This window comes from Notamacropus eugenii, chromosome 5 (genome assembly GCF_028372415.1).
Source record: "Notamacropus eugenii isolate mMacEug1 chromosome 5, mMacEug1.pri_v2, whole genome shotgun sequence".
In the NCBI taxonomy this organism is placed as follows: domain Eukaryota; kingdom Metazoa; phylum Chordata; class Mammalia; order Diprotodontia; family Macropodidae; genus Notamacropus; species Notamacropus eugenii.
The window spans coordinates 191,163,606-191,185,816 of NC_092876.1; the positions used below are offsets into that span (position 1 = coordinate 191,163,606).

The 22,211-nt window shown below is 36.8% G+C and overlaps 1 protein-coding gene across 3 annotated transcripts in view; it reads left to right on the forward strand.

The window, feature by feature from the left end:
• The window catches only part of SGCG (sarcoglycan gamma), a 324,273-nt gene that overhangs the window by 45,301 nt on the left and 256,761 nt on the right, over positions 1-22,211 (forward strand). Inside the window, exon 1 of one of the 3 annotated variants that reach the window (XM_072611723.1) lies at positions 10,410-10,501. The exons of 1 other annotated variant lie outside the window; for it this stretch is intronic. The gene's annotated coding sequence lies outside the window, so the exon portion shown is untranslated. Of the gene's footprint in view, positions 1-10,409; positions 10,502-22,211 lie in introns of those variants that run through there. One more of the 3 variants, XM_072611722.1, reaches the window with a different exon arrangement.

Here is a 22,211-nt window from a genome sequence, read left to right on the forward strand (position 1 = left end):
ACTCTTATGATTAAAAACCTCAATGATCTCTACATTTAAGGGGCTAGAAAAGGAAAAATAATATGAAGAAGACAAAGGAGAAAAAGAGAGAGAGAGAGATACATACATATGTAATACATACAGTGTCACAGAAGCCAAATAGCAATCAGTGTGCCTCTATGTGTCTGTTTGTACATCTCTGTCTCTCTCTGTCTCTGTCTCTATCTCTGTCTCTGTCTCTCTCTGTCTCTGTCTCTCTGTCTCTGTCTCTCTGTCTCTCTCTCTCTCTGTCTCTCTGTCTCTCTCTGTCTCTCTGTCTCTCTCTCTCTTTCTCTCTCTCTCTGTCTCTCTCTCTCATATCAGCAGCATCAAATTCTGCAATGAGGTCAAGGAGAATGAGGATCAAAAAGGGGCTATTGGATTGTGATTATGTCATTTGTGACTTTCAGAAAAGTAGTGGAGACAGAAGCCAGATTGCAAAAGGTTTGGGAAAGAATGGGTAGAGAAGTGAAACTAGATGGAAACCATTCTTCTGAAAAGTTTGGCAGTGAAAGGAAAGAGAAAAATGGAGGGACCACAAGGGTCAAGTGTAGTTTTTTCAAGATAAGGACTGTTGGTGTATACTTGAAGACAAAGGGAAAAGAGCTAGTGGAATGAAAGAAATTAATTAAAGATTTAGGAGAGAAAAGATAATTGAAAGATTTTAGAAGAGACACATGAGGAAACAGGTCAAAGACACAATTATAAGAATTTGCCTTGAGGGTGAGAAGTAGCCATTCTTTGAGAGGAGAGAGTGGTCCTGTTATTTCTTCCATGCAAGGAGCATCTACCCCCACAGTTTCAGAACAGCCACTCATTTAACAATGAATCTTAAGTAAATTGACTGGGGATATTGAGAGGCTAAGTGATTTGCCCATCTTCACACACTAATATGTGTTGAGCCAGGGTTTAATCTCAGGTATTCTTAATTTTAATGTAAATCCTATACCCATTATGCCACACTGTTTCCCAGAGCACATTTATACACTCTTTGGAGCTGCACAATGCTTTAATCCCAACAATGAAATTAGTGTTTCTTTTCAAAAAAATAGGAAACAGAGTCTCAGATATTATAAGTGACTGTTGCACAGTCACAGAGTTGGGTAGAATTCACATCCAGGTCTTCTGATTCTAAGACTGATATGCTTTCTGATACGGCACGCTACTTTGGGACTCCTCTTCTTAAGTAGAAATATAGATGACAGTAGATCAATATTGAGCTAGAGAAGAGGAAAGATGAGGGAGGTTGTACCTGATGAGCCTTGGTTTTCTCATTTAAATAAGTGATAAGGTCATCTGTTGTATCAGTAATAGACACAGAACATTGGGCTTAAGGACGGCAGACAAGCTTTGAAATAGCTATGACTGAGAGTATTACAAATAAGTAATAATATTATTGAACAGCATTGAAGCACTACTTAAGGCTGAGATTCACAGTTCAGTTCATCCTGGTTCCATGATTTACTTTAGTCTGTGTATAGGAATGGAGAAGGCATTCGTTGGCAATGATCCAGGGATCGATACTGACACAACTGTGATGACAAAATTTAAGGGGATGAGTCTAACAATTAAATGATGTCTGTGAGTTCAGACCATTGTTTTAGTGGAATTTGGGGAATGGGACAGGTGGAAGTAAGGAAAGATAAGACATGAGGTAGGAAATTTAAAATTCAAGTTCAAGATTTCAGAGATGCACCCATTTCATGTGATGAGGCTCATGGTGTGACCTCTTTTGTGTATGAATTTTGCGGACTGGAAATCTGTAACCCATGGGGTTGAAGGACCTGAGAGTCAGCATGGATGTTAAATTCTTTGAGTCAATAAAGGTGGAGAGACAAAGTATGAACTAGGTCTGAATGTCTTCTGAGGAGGTAAAAGTGTATACCATTTGAGGGTGAACAATAGTAGTAATGATTTGATAAGCACATGGTTAATGTAAACTTTAAATGATAAGAAGCATAAAAGGGGGAATTGTCCTAGAATCATCAGAGAAAGCAGATCCCATATTGTCTTCTTTTGAATTAGGGGAGAATAATAATTGAAAGAAAGAAAGAAGAAGCAGAGGGGGTTGCGTTATCTTCAGCAGAGAACCTAGTTTCCATGAGGGCAAGAAGTTAGAGGTAAAAGGTCATAAATTAGAATATTTTCGAAATAGAGTGGAATTTCCACAAAGTATGCAAAAAGAAAGTTATAGGCGAGAAGTGAGGGGACATCTATGCTTACTTTAGGTATTTAGAAAATATTATTTGGTGGTAGTAGTGAAAGAAGGAATTTAACTACATAATATAATGTGTGTGGAGGGAGGAAGGGAAGAAGAGATGTGGGGAAAGAGGAAGAGAGGGGGAGAGAGAGAACGAGAGAGGGAGGGAGGGAGGAGAGAGACCAAAAGGCAGATATGGCCTACTTTAATAAAGTAACTCCACTATATTAAAATTCAGTTTTATGGAGTAGATAATGGAGTGAAAATTCACTTTGCAAAGGATTCATTATATAAGATTATTCACTATAAAATTCCTTTAATATTCACTCCCTAAAGTTTATAATTTAATATTTAAATGATTTGTGATATTGGTATGGGTACTCTCTCCTTTCCCCCATCAAAGCATATCCCAACCTGTTTATGACTCCTCATCTTGTCTGAATCTTGTCCATATACTCCCAGATGTCTTCTTCACTGCATCCACTCAACATGCAATGGGTTTTCCCTTAGGTCTCTTGTCATTATTTGAATGTGAGTGCAGTGCTCTGTCTTCCCAATTATTATCACTCTCATTCTATAGGTGGCTCATTTTTTTTTTCAGCCTTGCGCTTCATTGAGGACATCTTTAATTGTTTGTAACATGCTGTAACCTATTTACACTCACTTTGTACCTCTCAGTTGCTCTTTAATTCACAATATTGATTCCTTGGAGCTGGCGGTAGTCTATGATTTGGAGACTAATAGTATCATCTAAAGAATATTGGTGTCAGAAATTTGGGCTCTTGTTTCAGAGAGAAGTTGGTGGTCCATGAAAGCAATGAAAAATGTCCCACATATAATGTAACCCACTTCCTTCCTATTTTCTAATTGTATGACCAGAATTTGCAATACCTTCCCAAGATATATGTACTGGTATGCTAGCTCTGTAGGCTGTCCATGCATGATGTAAATAATAAATAGGTGATCTTCATATGGATATTCAGTTTTTCTTGAATGTACATAATTAGGCTGACCTCTTTAGTAATTATGGATCTTATATAGGAGGTTCTATGATTTTCTGGAGCTTTATGTAATTAACCCACTGTTATCTGCAAACTAGATAATCTGTAGAGTCTCACCATCTATGGAGACCATTAATAATAATAAACCAATTCAACCTCACTACTGTCATTGCATACAGGGTAATAACTCTATTGTTCCACGTTTATTTGTTAGAGAAAGATTTTATGCTTCCATATTCATTCTCTGGTACCATTTGGGTTTTTCTATCCCTCAGAATTCAGTGATCTTTCAGTTACATTATTGGCATGATTGAATAGATGTTCCTGTTCTACTTATTTCACTCTGTATCAATTAATACATAATACATAATCAATTAAAACATCATGTTTGTCTAAATTTCTCATTGTCATCGTTTCTTACTATACATTCATCCAGTAAACATTAAAGCCTTCTATGCCAAGCTGTGCTAAGCACTGGAGAAACAAAGGAAGACAAAAGAGGAAAATGACACTGAAAAAAAAAGAAGCAGAAAAAATGGGGAAGGGTAAAAAATTCTCTGTGTCAAGATAAAGCCTAGAGAAGTATAGCTAGGTGGGAATTGATGATCCTCCTTAAATGGAGAATCTGGGAAGAGTTCTTGGCTGTCTATCCTTCTCCCTTTCCAATCAGAGGAAAAGAAATGTCCCAGGGACAGAGGCTCCTGAGGAGGTATGAGTTTCAGAGTTGATAAGATCTTGTAGGATGATGAGATTCTGGAGGACATGTTGAAGTTCAGAGGAGTGCAGCTTAATGTGTAATGATACCACGTACAACAACATTCGTTAAGATTCATGTATACAGTTTTCAACAATTTGCCATCTGATGAGTACCAGCTAAACCTTTTTTGCTACCATAAAAGTGCTGCTATGAATATTTTGGTATATACTAGACCTTTCTGTTTTTAACTTCTTTGAGATTCATCACTGGGTCAAAGATCATGAGTAACAGTCACTTTTCTTGTATAATCCAAATTGTTTTCTTTTGAAATATATTTATTTTTATTCTTAAACACAAAATGGTTATTTTAAACAGAAAAAAAGATCATTTTACATAAGTCTGGAAAACTCTATTATGTAAAGCTTGCTTTTCCTTTTAGCCTACTAAATTCATCCTGTAGCTTTTAAAGCTGTCTTGCTTGTCTGTGATTTTTTTCTAGCTTTCCTCCTCATCTTTTTCCAAATTATTTTCCAGGACAATAGTACCAATTCACAGCTCCACCAAACTGCATTAATGTGACTGTCTTTGTACTACCTCTCCAACATTGACTCTGTAGTTTATCATCTTTGTCAATTTTCAGGGTGTGAGTTGGAACTTCAGTTCTTTTCTATTTTCACAGAATCACAAGATTTCAAAGCTGGGAGGTACTTCAGAGGTTATCTATTTCAATCTGCCTTATGATGAAATCCCTTTATGACTCCTCCAAGATAGTCATCTAGCCTCTACTGAAAGACTCTTTATGAAGGACAGTTCATGACCAGCCCAAGCAGCCCATTTTACTTTGGGCCAGTTCTAAACTCTAGCAAATTTCACCTTACGTTGATTTTAATTGCTTCTCTACAACTTTCACCCATTGTTCCTGATTTTATACTATGGAGCCAAACAGTAATTTGGATTCCCTTGTCCACTTGATGACCTACAAATATTTGAAGGCAGAAATCATGCTGTCACCTAAATAGTCTCATCTCTAGGCTAATGTCTTGAGATTTTTCAGCTGATTCTTGTATGATAAGATCTCTAGCTCCTACCTGACCATCTTAGTCACCCTCTTCTGGTCATATTTCAGTTTGTCAATGTCCTTCCTAAAATTTGGCACCCAGAATTGAACATAGTCATCTATATGCTTCTGACAGAGAGCATAATACCCTAGACCAGGGGTAGGGAACTTGGTGCTTCAAGGTCATATTCCCATCCTTGGGTATGGCATTTTGATTGAGTCCAAGTTTTATAGAGCAAATCTTTTTATTAAGGGAATTTATTCTGTGAAGTTTGGATTCAGTTAGAGGACCTCACTTGAGGGCCATATGTGGCCTTAAGGTCACATGTTTCCCATCCCTGCCCTAGGCCTAGCTCACTCTGGAAATTGTATGTCTTCAGTATTTCAAGGGCAATTGTGAAAAAGCAGGATTAGACTTTTGGGAGAGAGGAGGGAGGCAATTGGGGTTAATTCTGACTTGTCCAGGATCACACAGGCAGTAAGTATCTGAGGCCAAATTTGAACTCAAGTTAGTCAAGGCCAGTACTCTATCCACTGTGCCTCCTGCTGCCCCAGCATTAGATATAATGACTTTTTTTATGAGAGAGAAGAACAGTGACCAGCTTGTTGAAGTTAACATGTAATTTTAGGCTTTATGTAAAGAAAATTTCCTAACAACATCAAGAGGTTGTGGGTTCCCTGTTATTAGAAATCTTCAAGCCAAGGCTGGATATACTTTAGAAGGGATTCTTGATCATCTATGGATTGGACTAAATAGCTTCTCCCCCCCAAAAAAGTTGAGTTGTATCTTCTTTATAGTATCCTATATTAAACAATCCCTTTTTATAATATTTTCTGGAAATTTGCCAGAAATGAGTTGATAGTTTGGAGACTCTACCCCTTCCCTTTTTTTGCCAAGTGGGATAACATTTGTTTGTCTTTATGATATCTTTCCGTTTCACTCCAGTTTTTCAAAGATTATTGGTAGTTCAGCCATCATATCTATCAGTTCTTTCAGAACCTACAATATAGTTCATCCACCCTGATGACTTGAACTTGTTAATGGCAATCAAATGCTCTCTTACCAATTCCACACTTATTTTGGGTGTCAGCTCTTTTGAAACAGATTTGTTCTTTCCTTTCTTGTCTGAACACCATCCTCTTTAGAAAAGAAAACAAGCAAAATAAAAGTTGAATGGTTGTTTCTTTCCATCATCTATTATCATTATCTCTTTTATCATAAACACTGGTACATGCTTTCTTTTCTTTCCTCTTCCCCCAACATAGGTAACAAATTCTATTTTCATTAACACTCAGCAGCAGCACAAGCTCATTCAGAGACTTAATGTCCTTACAATATTTACTGTAAATCTTTGCTATTCTTTGGCATCACTTCTCTCTTAATGTGCCTTTGTTTTCATCTTATATAAAAGTCTTTTTAAAAAATCTAAAATGGCCAGAGTTCTATAAGCATCTCTAAGATTCTTTAGGCAGCTCTCTGTTTTTTTCCTCACTGGAATTATTTGTATTTGTTTTGTTAGAATTGTCTTATTTTGAGTTTCCTAGCAGCTGATAGTACAGTGGATGGAGTTCTGGGCCTCTAGTCAGAAAGACCTGAGTTCAAATCTGGCCTCAGATGTCTACTAGCTGTATGACCCTGGGCAAGTGACTTAGCTTCTGTTTGTCTCAATTTCTTCAACTATAAAATAGGTATAATATGCATCTACCTCCCAAGATTGTGGTGAGGATCAAATGAGATAATATTTGTAGCAGCTATATCAACGATAATTTCCTTCCTTTACCATCTCTCCTATGCTGACTTCTCTTGAAAAGCTTTAGGTCATGGGTGGCTAACTTTTTCTGAACTCTGAAATCTGTTATCCCCAGTTTTAGAGTATGTGTCAAACTATGCCCAACTTTTCTTTCCAACTTCTAAGATCATTTTGCTTTAAGCAGCCAATCCTCTTTGTTGGTCCAAATTAGGTTAGAATAGCAATTGCCCTCATTGAGGCTTCCCCTTTTTAACCAATGAATTTTTCAGAAAAGTCAAGCAATTGTTCATTATTTTGTTACATTCAGAGGGTGTTCCACCAGATGCTGGATAGTAGAAGTACATCATTGCTACTATGGTCTGGCTCTTTAACCCACTTTTACAATTTGTTTTCCAAGATTCTTATGCCTAACATAGGAATAGCCCTTTCCAAAGAGGCTGCAGTATCCCTGTTGGCCACCAGAGAGAACAATTCTAGGAACCTCCTTCTATTTCTAAGCTCTTTGACAGGGGTGATAAAACAGTTTTTCTTAAGTCCTCTCTCTTTCCCTCACTAGCTGGGCCCCAATTTAATCAGGGTGATGAAACGGAATTTTTCTCAAAATGTTAGATTCTATTTTCTCCATATTAATCAGACAGTAACTTAGCAGAAGAATAAATAACCCTAGAATTTATATTGGCAAATGAAAGATTCTGCCCAAGCCAAAAGAAATTCTTTGTTTGCTTAGCCATTACAATCCAATCTCTGACCTACCTTGACCTGGATGGAGAGGGACTAGGGAAAAGGAGAGAAGGAACAGAGATAAAGGAGGGTGAAGAAAAAGTTTGCCAAGGTGTCACTTTTTTTTTTCTCCTGATTCTGCCCTACTAATGTTCAACCTTGGATTAACGTCATAGTCTTTCTACTGTGTGTCAATACCCAAATTACAAGTGCATTTATAGCCATAGCCCCCCAAATTCCAAATTGCTTTGTATTTACTTTGTATATATTCAGTTTATACTTACAGATGTGTATGTATATATATATATGTATGTATGTATGTATGTATATATATGTATATATATATATATATATATATATATGTATATATATATATATATATATATATATATATATATATGGAGAGAGAGAGAGAGTTTTCCCTCATAGAATATAGATTCTTTGAAGACAGGCTCTGCTTCATTTTTCAGTTTGTATCCCAAGTAGTCAACATAGTACCTGGATCGTAGCTTGATGGTTGATTAATTTGCATTTCCTTACCTGGCTTTTCACTTTCTACAGTAATTTTTTCCCATTGATTTTACTCATTCAGTGAATTCTAAATTTTTGCCACTTCTTCTTTAAGATTTTTATTGTTGACTTCCTGCTCCTAAACCCAGGGTGAGTCTGTACTGATAACTTGGGATTCAAATTCCAATTTATTATTATTTCTTTTCCCTACAGGACACACCTTTGAGTGTGTGGCAATCACACTAGCTCTGTTTACTCAATATGGGATAATTATGGAGAGATGACTGAGTCACTGAAACTGACCTTTTGGAGGGATCAGGGGCTATTTCTCTGTTGGGGCTTTGGAGGAAATTTCAATGTGTTCCCTGGATTATACTATTTATATACAATACCCATTTAAGCCCTCCTACATTTGAAACTCTAAAAACCCCAGCAATGCTTGAAGTCAACAGAATTCTATAAATCATAGTTATGCTAATTCAGTAAAGTAGTATTATAAAAAGTAACCAGGCACTTTCATCTATACAACACTTAAATTAAACCAAGAAATCTACAAGTTAAACTTAATGATGGGGCAACTTCTTTATAGGCCTAGAATTCTATGACCATAACTATGTCTAATGTTAGTTTTGAGTTGAATATGAAATATGCTTTCTGGAGATGGTAATAACCAGTTAATGGAATCAAAACATCATTTTTCAAAGTGATTTAAAGAAATAGAAACTTTTGCAACATCAGAATAGATGTTAGTGATGTTAAATGGATTGGTATATGTGAATAAAATAAAATAATCCTAGATATGGGGAAACGTTTTGGGGTTTGTATTATAAATTTGATCCATATAGTTTTATAGATTTATTGAAAAATTTTTGTATTTATGAAGCCTTCATAATGCATGAGATTTTATTTAACCAGCATATTAAACTAATGTTTTCAGAATTTCTATGTGTAAGGCAAATATAAAAAATAAATATCACATTTTAATCTTTCATAAGCAATGAGTTACATAGAAACAGCTTTGGTTTTGGAGATATTCCATTCCTATTTATTTTGAAGTATTAGTGACTGTCTTATAATAATGACTTGATTTTTGCGTATTAATAAATCCCAGTGAGATGATAAAGAATTAATGGACAGAGAATTCATAAAGGTATGAAATGTCTTGTAACATTATGATTAGTTGAGTCTGTGTCAGTCCTAAATTTATGGCCTACAGCTGTTGGGTGACAGAAGCATCAACTTTCATAGGAAACTATAGTGTGATTAGATAGTTAAAGAAAATAGAAGGTATTCTGCAGAATAAAATGAAGTACAGATATAAACCACAGATTTTCATTGCTTTGTTTTTAAAGATTATTTCATGTAAGCATAAAATAAAATGGATTTCATCCATAGTAAAAGATGAACAATGAAGAACCTTCCTAAGTTTGGCATTTAGACACTTTTTAAACAATTTATCATAAAGCTATGTTGTTCTTTTTCATTCTTCTTTAAAACTGCTATTGCTTAGAAACAGGATAGAATAACTTTTTTTAGAACTAAAATGCTGAACAAAAAATCTTTTTATTTGCTTTTTATCTACTACAAAAGAACCATCAATGTTTTAAAATGCATAATTTTCTTGACATCACTGCTAGGAATTATAGATTAAATTCTAAAAGTTTTCTCCCTCAAATATTAATAATTTTGATTTTAAGGGGCACAAGGCAAGTTATTTGTCAATAGATTAAGGAGTTTCATACAGCGATTATCCTAAGGCAATATTCAGTTTTTATGAAACAAAAATAAGTGTTAAATATTTTTCATAATAATAATTAGCATTCATATAGTGCTTAATGGTTTACAAAGCACTTTACATTCATGATCTTATTTGATCCTCACAACAACCCAGGAAGGCAGGTGCTATTTTTATCCCCATTTTACAGAAGAGGAAACTGAGGCAGGCAAAGGTTAAGTGAGTCATACTTCTAGTAAGTGCCTAAGGATGGATTCAAATTCAGGTCTTCCTGACTCCAGATCCAGTACTCTATCACCTAGTGGCATTGAAAAGTCACAACTTCTAAAGTTTTGTGTATTACTTTGAAGGTATATTTTGTAACACGTGGCCATCTGTGACTCTAAAATTGGGAGAAATAAGCCCTTTTTTCCATTCAGTGAGTTGAAGACTATTTTGAAGGTTATGTAAGACTATCCTCCTCAGCATAATTCAGGGATTACAAGTTGATTTTATAGGAATGCTATTTTTCTTCTTATTGGCCGAGTTAAAGCTGTGTGTTGGAAGTGGTGCCTAAACAATTTCAAGTGTGGTGAGAGCTGTTTATGTCACTGAGTAAAATTAGACGTGTCTGTTGCCAGAAGCAGGAGATGAAATGTAAGACATGGCCAAATATGTGAGTGTACTTTCTCCCAATGATAATCAGGGCGGGACCTAAAATACAGTCTACTCTAGTTTTGAAAGCAGTGGAAAAGTTTCAGACATTCTATCTTTGGTTGAAATCAAGTTGGTTGTAGTTATTTCACCAGTGTGCTTTCTAACATATATATAAGGTAAGTTATCAAGTATCTTTTTTTATGAGTTTTGCCTTGTTATTACTAGGGAAAAATTTGTAATGTGTTACATAAAGATAAAATTATATTCTTATTTTTCTGAAATAAAGGTTGAGAACATTTAATTATGCTAATCATCTGGCAGTAATCCTCTAATAATTTCATTTCTAATATTAGTTATTTTTAAGTCAGCAGGGTGGTATCACAGATTTTGCAGTCTATTATGAATACTTTTAGTATAAGCATGGACATCTAAAATAATCCAAGTAACACATAATTTCATTTTGTAGAATATAACTATCATGCCTTTATTTTATATTACTATGTATTCTTTCTATAACTTAATCCTTACTATTTCCACTCCTAATTCTATAATCATTGTCTCTCCTATTCCCTGATTCTTTCCATGTATAAGATATTTATTTTAATATCAGAAATTATCAGGATGAGAATGCCAGGACTGTTTTACATATTAACTGCAGTAAGCTCCACAGAAAAAGAAAGTAAAACATTTCCCATCCATTCTCAGAGAGGAAAAGGAGAAATTTTCTCACTAGTAACCTGAACAAAAGAGTGTGTGTGGCTCAATCTATCAAGTCAAAAAACAAAATAACAGCCTGACATTTCCTTCTAGCACCAAGGGAAGGAGAGCAAAATGTTGAAATTTTTAAAACTTCTGTCTAGAAAATACTATTTCTTTCTCTACACGTTTTAAAAATATGGAATGTGGTCTTGGGAGAGCCCAACTTTGTAAGACAATACATAGACAACACTAAAAAGGGAAAAATATAACTCAACTGGCTTGATAATTATTGCCAGCTGGTTGAAGTGGCTGACTACTAAAACAAGACCTAAGAAAAATCGCTGTATTTCTTCAAAATATTTAACTTAAGACATTTTGATCAGCTTATTAAAATTATTCTGCAGAGAAATGAGCAAAAAAAAGAACCACAAATAATTCTTTTTTAATGTTAATCATTTTTAAATCAATTATTTATTTTGAGTTTTCAGCATTCATTTCCACAAAATTTTGAGTTCTAAATTTTCTCCCCATCTCTCCCCACCCCAAAATGCCAAGCATTCTGATTACCCCTACCACCCATCTACCCTCCCTTCTAACATCCCTCCCTTCCCTTATCCCCATCTTCTCTTTTGTCCTGTAGGGCAAGATAAATTTCTATACCCCATTACCTGTGTTTCTTGTTTCCCAGTTGTGTGCAAGAACAATACTCAACATTTGTTCCTAAAACTTTGAGTCCCAACTTCTTTTCCTTCCTCCCTCCCCACCCGCCCCCACTGAGAAGGCAAGCAATTCAATATAGGCTATAATATGTGTAGTTTTGCAAATGACTTCCATAATAGTCATGATATGTAAGACTAACTATATTTCCCTCCATCCTATCCTGTTCCCCCATTTCTTCTATTCTCTCTTTTGACCTTATCCCTCCCCAAGAGTGTTTACTTCTAATTGTTCCCTCCTCCCATTTGCCCTCCCTTCCATCATCCTCCCCACCCTGCTTATCCCTTTCTCCCCTACTTTCCCGTGTTGTAACATAGGTTTTCATACCCTGAGTGTGCATTTTATTTCTTCCTTGAGCTAAATGTGATGAGAGTAAACTTCACTTTTTCCCTCTCACCTTCTCCCTTATTCCCTCCATTGAAAAGGCTTTTTCTTGCCTCTTTTATGAAAGATAATTTGCCCCATTCCATTTCTTCCTTTCTCCTCCCAATATATTCCTCTCACCCATTAATTTTATTTTTTTAGATATTATCCCTTCCTATTCAACTCACTGTGTGCTCTGTGTGTGTGTGTGTGTGTGTGTGTGTGTGTATCTGTAATCCCACCAACTAATCAGATACTGAGAAAAGTTTCAAGGTTACAAATATCATCTTTCCATGTAGGAATGTAAACAGTTCAACTTTAGTAAGTCCCTCATGATTTCTCTTTCCTGTTTACCTTTACATGCTTCTCTTGATTCTTGTGATTGAAAGCCAAGTTTTCTTTTCAGCTCTGGTCTTTTCATCAAGAATGCTTGAAAGTCCTCTATTTCATTGAATTACTATTGTTTCCCCTGAAGTATTATACTCAGTTTTGCTGGGTAGGTGATTCTTGGTTTAAATCCTAATTCCTTTGACTTCTGGCATATCATATTGCAAGCCCTTTGATCCCTTAATGTAAAAGCTGCTAGATCTTGTGTTATCCTGATTGTATTTCCACAATACTTGAATTGTTTCTTTCTGGCTGCTAGCAATATTTTCTCCTTGACCTGAGAACTCTGGAATTTTGCTGCAACATTCCTAGAAGTTTCTCTTTTTTGGATCTCTCTCAGGAGGTGATTGACGGATTCTTTCCATTTCTATTTTACCCTCTGGTTCTAGAATATCAGAGCAGTTTTCCTTGATAATTTCATGAAAGATGATGTCTAGGCTCTTTTTTTGATCATGGTTTTCACGTAGTCCCATAATTTTTAAATTGTCTGTCCTGGATCTGTTTTCCAGGTCAGTTCTTTTTCTAATGAGATATTTCCCATTATCTTCCATTTTTTCATTCTTTTGGTTTTCTTTTGTGATTTCTTGGTTTCTCATAAAGTCATTAGCTTTCATCTGTTCTATTCTAATTTTTAAAGAACTATTTTCTTCAATGAGCTTTTGAACCTCCTTTTCCATTTGGTTAATTCTGCTTTTTAAAGCATTCTTCTCCCCATTGGCTTTTTGAACCTCTTTTGCCAATTGAGTTAGCCTCTTTTTAAAGGTGTTATTTTCTTCAGCATTTTTTGGGGTCTCCTTTAGCAAGCTGTTGACCCACTTTTCATCATTTTCTTGCATCTCTCTCATTTCTCTTCCCAATTTTTCCTCCACCTCTCTTACTTGATTTTCAAAATCCTTTTTGAGCTCTTCTATGGCCTGAGGCCATTGAATATTCATTTTGGATATTTGGGATACAGAAGCCTTGACTTTTATGTCTTTCCCTGATGGTCAGCATTATTCTTCCTCATCTGAAAGAATGGGAGAAGATACCTGTTCACCAAGAAAGTAACCTTCTATAGTCTTACTTTTTTCCCTTTTTAGGCATTTTCCCAGCCAGTGACTTGACTTTTGGGTTCTTTGTCAAGATTAGGGTATACTCTTGGGACCTATAAGATCTCAGTTCCTCCAAAGTGGCACAGTAGAGCCTGCAGTGGTCTGGGAGCAACCAGAAACTTTTGTGTCCAGAATCTGTGAGTAGGAGAATTTCCTCTCCATAACCACCTCACCTCCAGTCCTGCCAAGTCAGAACTTGGAGCTGAGATTCAGATAAGCTGCTCAATTCCCTCAGGGGCTTTAGGTGGGGACAGGGCCACCACTGAGGGCTGAGGTTCAGATCCGTTGCTCGGTTCCTCCAGGGGCTTTGCAATGAGGCCTCCAACAATGGATGTCAGCTATTGCCTGCTGTGGGAGCCACCACCCGCCCACTGTAGCCTCTGCTGCCACCACCTGGGGCCGGAGCTATGGGGGGACTCTGCTCCCTTCTTGGCCAGCTAAAAAAGCCCTCTCACTGACCTTTGGCACCTGTGGGTTGAGGGATCTCTGCTGCCACTGGGGATTCTGCCCCCAAGGCCTGCTCCAGCCCTGCTGTTCCTGGCCTGCCTGCAGCCAAGGCTGAGCTGCATTCCTTGTCTGGCTTGGATAGACCTTTCCCATTGGCTTTCCAGGTCACCCTGGACTGGAAATCTCTACTTCATCTTTCTGTGGCTTCTGCTATTCTAGAATTTTTTGACAGTCTTTCTTTACAGGTATTTTATGGGCTGTGGGGGAAGAGCTAGGGTATGTGCCTCTTCCTACTCTGCCATCTTGGCTCCCCCCCCCCCCCCAAATAATTCTTTAAGTAATGGTGATTTTGTCTGTGGTAAAGGATAGAAAAGTTTTGAGAATTATTGGATTTGTTTGTTTTTTAAAAGCCAAATGAAAAGTAGCACTGAATACAAAACATATTTGGATCTTGAATCCCTTACATTGCTTTAAGATGTCATAATAGCAAAGTCATCCTACACTGGAAGAAAAACATATGGCTAACAGCCTAGCGAACAGGGACCTGAGAGTGTGGACGATGTACCTGCAGAAGATGTACTTGCCAGCAATTCCACCCCAGGGGTGAGGAATGAGAGTGGAGTATATTATGGAAGGTACAGAAGTGATAAATTGCAGACTCCCCTCTAATCATCAGCTCTTCATTTTCTGAAACAGCAAGGTGTGGTACTGTGAACAAGTTGACCATAAAACTGATAGGGAATATTTGGGATTGTTTCTCTATTTTCTGCTTTTATCATTTTATAACTGTTCCCTGCCTCCTTGTGGAGATAGTTACAATTGGCTCCTTTGGACATCCAAGGGGTTCCTCTGGGTTATGCAAGGGAGAGTAGCATACAGAGTATAACCAGCTGTCACATACTGTTTCTCCTGGAGAATAATTCAAGCAAGTGACTTATAAACCTTAAAATCCTATACCAGGAGTGGGAAACTTGCGGCCTTGAGGTCACAGTTAAAGGGCTACACTTGTGGACCTAGAGATCCACATGTGGCCTCCAGCCCTCAGGTTCCCCACCCTTGTCTTATGCAAATCTGTGCTACTGAAGATTTTCAGACTTAGTAGCCTGATGCATGTGTGACAAGGCCTGAACAAACACGCTTTCCTTCTAGGAAAAGCAAATGCAGCAGTAGTTGAGGATCCTTTCTTTGTTACTCATCTTCCTTGGAAAAGCTGCCCCCTCCCATTACTTTACAATAGGGGTTATTAACATATTTTCTGTAATGGATCCCTTTGGAAGCCTGGAGACCACATTCTCAGAATAATGTTTTTAAATGCATAAAAAGTACATATAATTACAAAGGCAGTCATTTATATTAAATTACAGTTATCCAACTATGTTTTTACAAGTCCACTGGCCCCATGTTAAGAATCCTTGCAAGAAAATATTACACAGCAATTGGGTGATCAGTTAAAGAAGATGAGGACAATAACTATACATGTGTAGCTCCACAGACCCATCTGGTTCATTTGACCACATCTGCCCAGCCCCTCCACCACCAGAGATATTTATTATTTTTCTACTTGTTTCCAGTGAGAGATAAATGAAAGGACCTGGGGTGTTCCAGGAGTACTGGGAAATCAGCATTTGAAATACAATCATTTCCATTTGCCTATGATCTAGCAAGAATGTCATTCATTATAGGGGACTTGGTAGAGGCTATAATGGACTGGATTGTGACTTTCATGGAAAAACTGCTGGTACATTTGTAGAATCCTGGGCATCTCCTGGGTATGTTCATTGCCATAATGATGAGAATCCAGCAATAGGACCTATCCCTTGTTAATTGCACTAATGAGTTCTAACAGTTGTGAGCAATCTTGTATTGGCAGGAAGAAAATTCTAATCAAAATATTTAATTGAGATCTTAATGAGGAACTAAAGCATCAAATATCAAAATGCTACTTCCCAGTGAGCTTTAATTGAGTTAGGGATGCAGTTGAGCATTTAGAAGATCAAAAATGATGGAAGGAATAAGTTCTGGGCTCTGTGGAGGATTCATATAAAAGCCCAGATTAAAAAATAGGGAGTTCAAATAAGAAGCTGAATCTGTGCATATGGGGACCTTCAGTACCCACAGATACAGCATTTGTGACCCATGGTGGGCTATTTTTCAATAGACCCTTCAGTCCATTTTCTCATAGTGTAGTCAGGGACTCTTCTACAGGAAGGATATCTCTAAGGAACTGTATACAACTGAGACGTTTCTATCTTTGATAGCCTGTTATGCCCATTGCAGTGGGATGGAAGGAGTAAGTTCTGGGCTCTGTGGAGGATTCATATAAAAGCCCACATTCAGAAATAGGGAGTTCAAATAAGAGGCTTAATCTGTGCATATGGGGACCTTGCCTTTCTTTGTATCTCAAACATACACTACAGTTACTCAATACATACTAAGCAGTTCATAAATGCTTGTTGATTGATTGATATTAGATTCAATATCAGATACTTAATAGAGATATTGGATGTAAATATTTTCCCAATCTACAGCTTTCCTTTGCATCCTCGTTGTGCAAATTTTGTTCATTCAAAAGCTTTTCAGTTTCATGAAATCACATTATTATATGATATATTCTGTACTATTAATAAATGCTATTTTGACCGTCTCTGAGAATTCTATCCTCCTTTTTTCTACAAGCCAGAGAAATGAAAAGTATCTGATATGCTTCTCTTCTAATTTTTTATGGTGTAATTTATTAATATTTAGTCCAGATATAACTTTGGGTTTATTGTGGTATTTGGTGTAATATGTTGGCTTAAAATTTAATTTCTGTCAAAGTACTTTTCAGTTTTCCCAGAACTTCTTTTCAAATAAAAAGTTCTTCCTCAAGTAATTTATGTTCATTGAATTCAATTGTTTCTGATTCTTCCTTGTTTAATGTCTGTTCCTTTGATCGATCTCCTTTTCTATTTTTAACCAGTACCAAATAGTTTGGATGTTTGCTACCACTTTAAAGTGTAACTATTATAGCACTGAAAGCTGTATTCTTCCTTCATTCTCATGAGTTTTTTTTATTTTTCTTGAGTTCAACTCTTTTAATTTCTTAAAATGCGTTGTTTTTTGTTATTTTATGTCTAACCCTTTAAAATATTGCCTTGATAGTTTGATTAGTACAGCACTAAATTTTTAAATTAATGTAGATAGTATCATCATTTTAATTTTATTGTAGTAGTCCAACTATGAACACTGGATATCTCTCTAATTTTCTTTTTCCCAATAATTTTAATTTTTTTATTTCTTTAAGGAACATTTTATGATTTTATCCGTATATGTCATGGTAGATTGGTACATTAACCCCCAAGTATTTTTGCATTCTGTAACTGTTTTGAATATGAAATAGGCACTTCAAATACCAAGTGATGTAATTGGACTTTGATTCAGAAAACACTTGTTAAGTATCTATTACATAAGGACTCAAAACAAAATGAAAGAAATAGATTCTGCTCTTAAGGAACATACATTCTTGGGTGAAAACAATGTGTATACATATTCCCTGATACATTGTTCAGAAAGGCAGAAGACCTGGCTTTGCATATGTCCTCTGATACTACCTGTGTGACCTTGGGCAATTTATTTAACCTTCATTTGTCTCAGTTTCCAGTCCATAAAATGAGAGGGTATGTGGATTAAATGACTTCTGGGATGCCTTCTAGCTCTCATTCTATTGTTCTATGGTAGGTTTAGGAAGGAGAGAACATTAACAACTTAGGGGAGAAGGAACAATTTCATTGAGGAGGAAATATCTGAGTTCAAATGTGAAAGAACCTAGAAGTTCTGGGGAGGTGGGGGAGGTGTGGGGAGGGAGTGCATTCTAGACATAATGGACAATCCGTGTGAAAGCATAGACTTAGGAGGACTGGATGTCATATTTGGCTAGTTTATTTGCATAAAGATGAGTGACAAGAAGGAATCTGGAAAGGTAAACTAGAGCCAGATTTTGGAGCTCTATAAATATTAGGATAAGGAGTTCATATTTTATATGAGTCAGTGGGGAGAGAGGGACCCCTTAAGATTTTTGAGCAGGGGAATGACACGATCAGAAAATCCTCCCTGTCACTCTCCCACTTTACCCCCCTCCCCAACCTTCCAGTAGGCTTCCTAGACAAATTTGTTGTGGTATGTATAAACAGTAATCATGCTGTCTTCCCTATAGATGCAGGAAAATTTACAGCAATGGAGAGGGATATTAACTCAATTTCTCTAGGACTTCATTACAAACTAAGGAAGTATGTCTTCCATCAAACCCATCTGGTGTTTATTGGATACATACATAGTCATACCGGTGGAAGGTCTTTTGGAATTGGTAGCCATCACATAACACATCAATCACTATGTGTCTACTATGTGGCAGGAACTGTGCTAGATGCTAAGGATACAAACTATAAAATGAACCTCTGCCAATGATCATTTGGGGAGACAACATAAAAATTTTGATTATATACAGAATATATATGATATAAATACTAGGTAGTTTAGAGAGAGAAACCAAAGAGGGAGTGCATTTCCAGATGTAGTGAACGGGCACTGAAAAGGGATAGAGATAAGAGCTGCGATGCAGTGTGTGAATCACAGACAGAAGATCAGTTAAGCTAAATCATACATGTAGGAATGGGAAGTCATGTATGGTTTTGCAGTAGTTATTGGGTAAAGCCAGCCTTCATAAATAACTCATCCTAGGGTAATGCTTGCTAACCATCCACCCAAGTGTTAAAGAAAGATGCTGTTTACTCAGAATGAGAACAAGAGGGAATCTTTTATGAATTGAAGAGTGCCGTCATGTTAGCCACCATCACGTTGAATCTTGAACCAAGCTGTCCTTTCTACCTACAACTATCATATGGGTGGCCTGGTGAGAAAGAATCTGGAGCCTATACTTAGAGAGCATGGGTTTGCCTAAAGTCTGCTATTCCAAGCAGCTTTATTAGCAGGAATAAATTATAGTAATGGACTAAGGGCTACTGTTCTTGATGTCCCTTTTCATTGGCTGGAACAGGACCAGCACTTTGTTGTCCTTATGGCACACCTCATGAATCTTTTCCCAACTCAAATAAATCCTACTTTTAAAAAAAATATATAGTTCATTTTTATATCATTTGTTTCCCAGTTTACCCCTCTTCCCTTACCCATCCTTTACAACATGGAATAACAGAGGAGGGAAAAACAACCCATGAAAACTCAACAAAACATCAGTCAAGCCCAATGTTGTATTCAGTGATCCATGTTCATAGTCTTTGATGTCTTCAAAGAAAGAGGGAAGTCATAAAACCAACTTCTGTCCTGCATGCATGCATCCAAGTCTTTTTTCCCCCTAAGGAAAGTGTGCGTTCCAGGAGTCAAGAACTTCCACTAGAAGCACTCAGATATAAATCCATAGGAGGAAAGAGAAAGAGAGTTTGGAGAGAGAAAACCAGGAGAATGTGAACTTTTGGCTGTCTGGCCATTTGGGATGGCAATGCTGCACAGAAAGCAGGCTTTTGGGAAATTTCTACCCTGTCAAAGTAGAGCTTGCATATAGTATTTGTGACAGAAGACCAAATATGACCAAGTCTTGGGTAATTTTTTGTAATTGAACATTGATCTCAACATTGCTTGCTATCCATTAAGAACAAGATACCTGTGTTCTTTGCCATCCATTATCACTGAAAGTGGGATACATATGTGTGTCTGTATATATGTGTCTGTGCATATGTGTGTACACACATATACACACATACACACATACACATGCACACTTTTTGAAGAAGGCAATTGGGGGCTTAATTTACTCTCTTAGCCAAACAGCAGCTCTTGGTTTCTTTTCAAAATGCTTTATGGGTAATTGTTTTTTGGAATCTTAATAAGACAGCCATGACATTCCTCAAGAGAGAAAAAAGACTTGGAAGTTTTTATGATGATAAAAAAACAGGTTTAGGGGGAGAGAGGCCATGTGAAAAGTCCAAAAACAGGAAATTGTTATGAAAAAGCATTATGCAAAATTTAAGATGATAGAGTTAAAACAATTTTGGTTGAAAGTAAAGTCAAAGGTCCAACCACCCTATGGATTTCTGAGGGAGAATTGAGAGGGTGTTAGCACAAGTCAAGAACATTGATTAAGCTGGAAAACTAGGATATTTGAAGGGACATAAATGTAAATTTTAAAATCTTCATATGTGAGGGTTGATATAGAGAAACAGAATGTGAACCAGGAACTTAACATCTTGAGAAAACAGGACAGTGCCCTGAAGTTTAGTTGGGAATGGCAGTAAGGAAAAGTATTTCCTTTTCTTTATTGTTGTTATTCAGTTGTTTTTCAGTCATATCTGATTCTCAGTGATTTCATTAGGGGTTTTCGTGGTAAAGATACTGAAGTTGTTTACTATTTCCTTTTCTAGCTCATTTTACAGAGGAGGTAACCAAGGCAAACAGGGTTAAATGGCTTGCCCAGTGTAGCATAGCTAATAAGTTTCTGAGGCTAGATTTGAATTCATGAAGCTGAGCCTAACTGATTCCAAGCCCAGGGGGTTCTATCCACTGTGTCACCTACCTGCCCAAACTATTTTTTAGGATGATATGAATAGGAGAGGATTTAAAGTTCCTGGATTACAGTATTAGAGGGATAATCTATGGGCTTTTAAGGGAACTTCTAACTCAATATAAACATCAAATCTATCAAAAATGACATCTATAAATTGAGGATATAATTCTTAATAATACCCCCCAAAATAGAAACACACGATATACAGAAGATAGAATTAGACTCTTAATCTGTGTCTTTACTAGAGCCTTCTGGGACTGGCTTATTTGAGACAAGGTCATAGAGCCTACCAGCTCCAAGCTGAGCAGAGAGGGAAAAGGGAGAGACAGGAAGAGTTTCAGTTAAGCCTGTTTGAAAGCAAGAGAGAAATAAGGAAAGAGTTGCATTTATTTTCTTCTGTGCCTAATAGAGAGTTTTATAAAGATAAATTACTACTGATCTATCCCCACAAAAAAAAAAAGTAGGAAAATTCCTCTCAAAGAGAAGTCCCATGTCCTTTCAACTCAGTTAACATTTATTATGCACATACTATATGTTTGGAACTTTGCTAGTTCCCAGGATTAGAAAAGCAAAACTGTGCAATACAAAATCAGCCCCTCTCTCCAAAGCATTTAGGATCCACATAGGCTTTAATTAAGAGGATGTTACCTTTCTTCCTGGTAATCTCTCAGTCTGCTGAACATCCCTTGAAGGTCAGAGGAAAAACCATACCCTTTATTTCAAAGTTGAAATCAGATCTGAAGGATCCTCCCCACTCTAGTTTAGTGGCTCTCTTAAGAGTTATGTGTGATTTCTCAATTGCTGTGTCCAGCAACTTTTCTCAATCCTCATCCTACTTTATCTTTGTGCAACTTTTGATACTATTAATTACAGTCCCCCTCCTTGATAATTTCTCCTCCTTTAGTTTTTATAACATTGCCATCTCCTGCTTTGCTTCTTACCAGTTTTACTGTTTCTTCTCAGCCTCCTTTTTCGGATCATCCCAAGTGTAGATATCCTCCAAAGCTATGACCTTGGCCCTCTTCTTTTTCCACCATGTCTCCCTTGATGATCTCATCAGATACCATGAGTTCAAACATCACCTCTTTGCTGATGAGTCACAAATCCATATATTCGACCTTCATTTCTCTCTGTCTCCAATGGCTTGCTATAACTGGATATCCTTTTGTCATTTTAAACTAAATATTTTTCCTTTTTCCAATTCAAATGTTAGAAAAACAATCTTGTTAGGGCATAGGTCTTACCATGTTATTCTCATACTTAATAACTTTCAACGATTTTCTATTGTTTCTAACATAAAATATAACCTCCTTAGCCTGATACTTAAGGCCCTCCACAATTTGGCTCCAATCTGTCTTTCCAGTCTTAGATTATTCTTCACCCATTCTGTGTTCAGACTCTAAATACCACCCCGACCTCAATAAATTCACAAAAACTGTCCTTCCTTCTCTCCAATCTGAATAGAGGTGGATTATTTTATTGGAGAGATAATCTAGCCACCATAGTGAGTCCTGAGGTAGAACTCACCTACCTTAATCAACCCTCACCTCCTTATCACTGTCCTGGCCCCATCCTACTTTGATCATCCTATAGGACAGGAGACTATCGCTGTTTGCCCTGCCATATCAT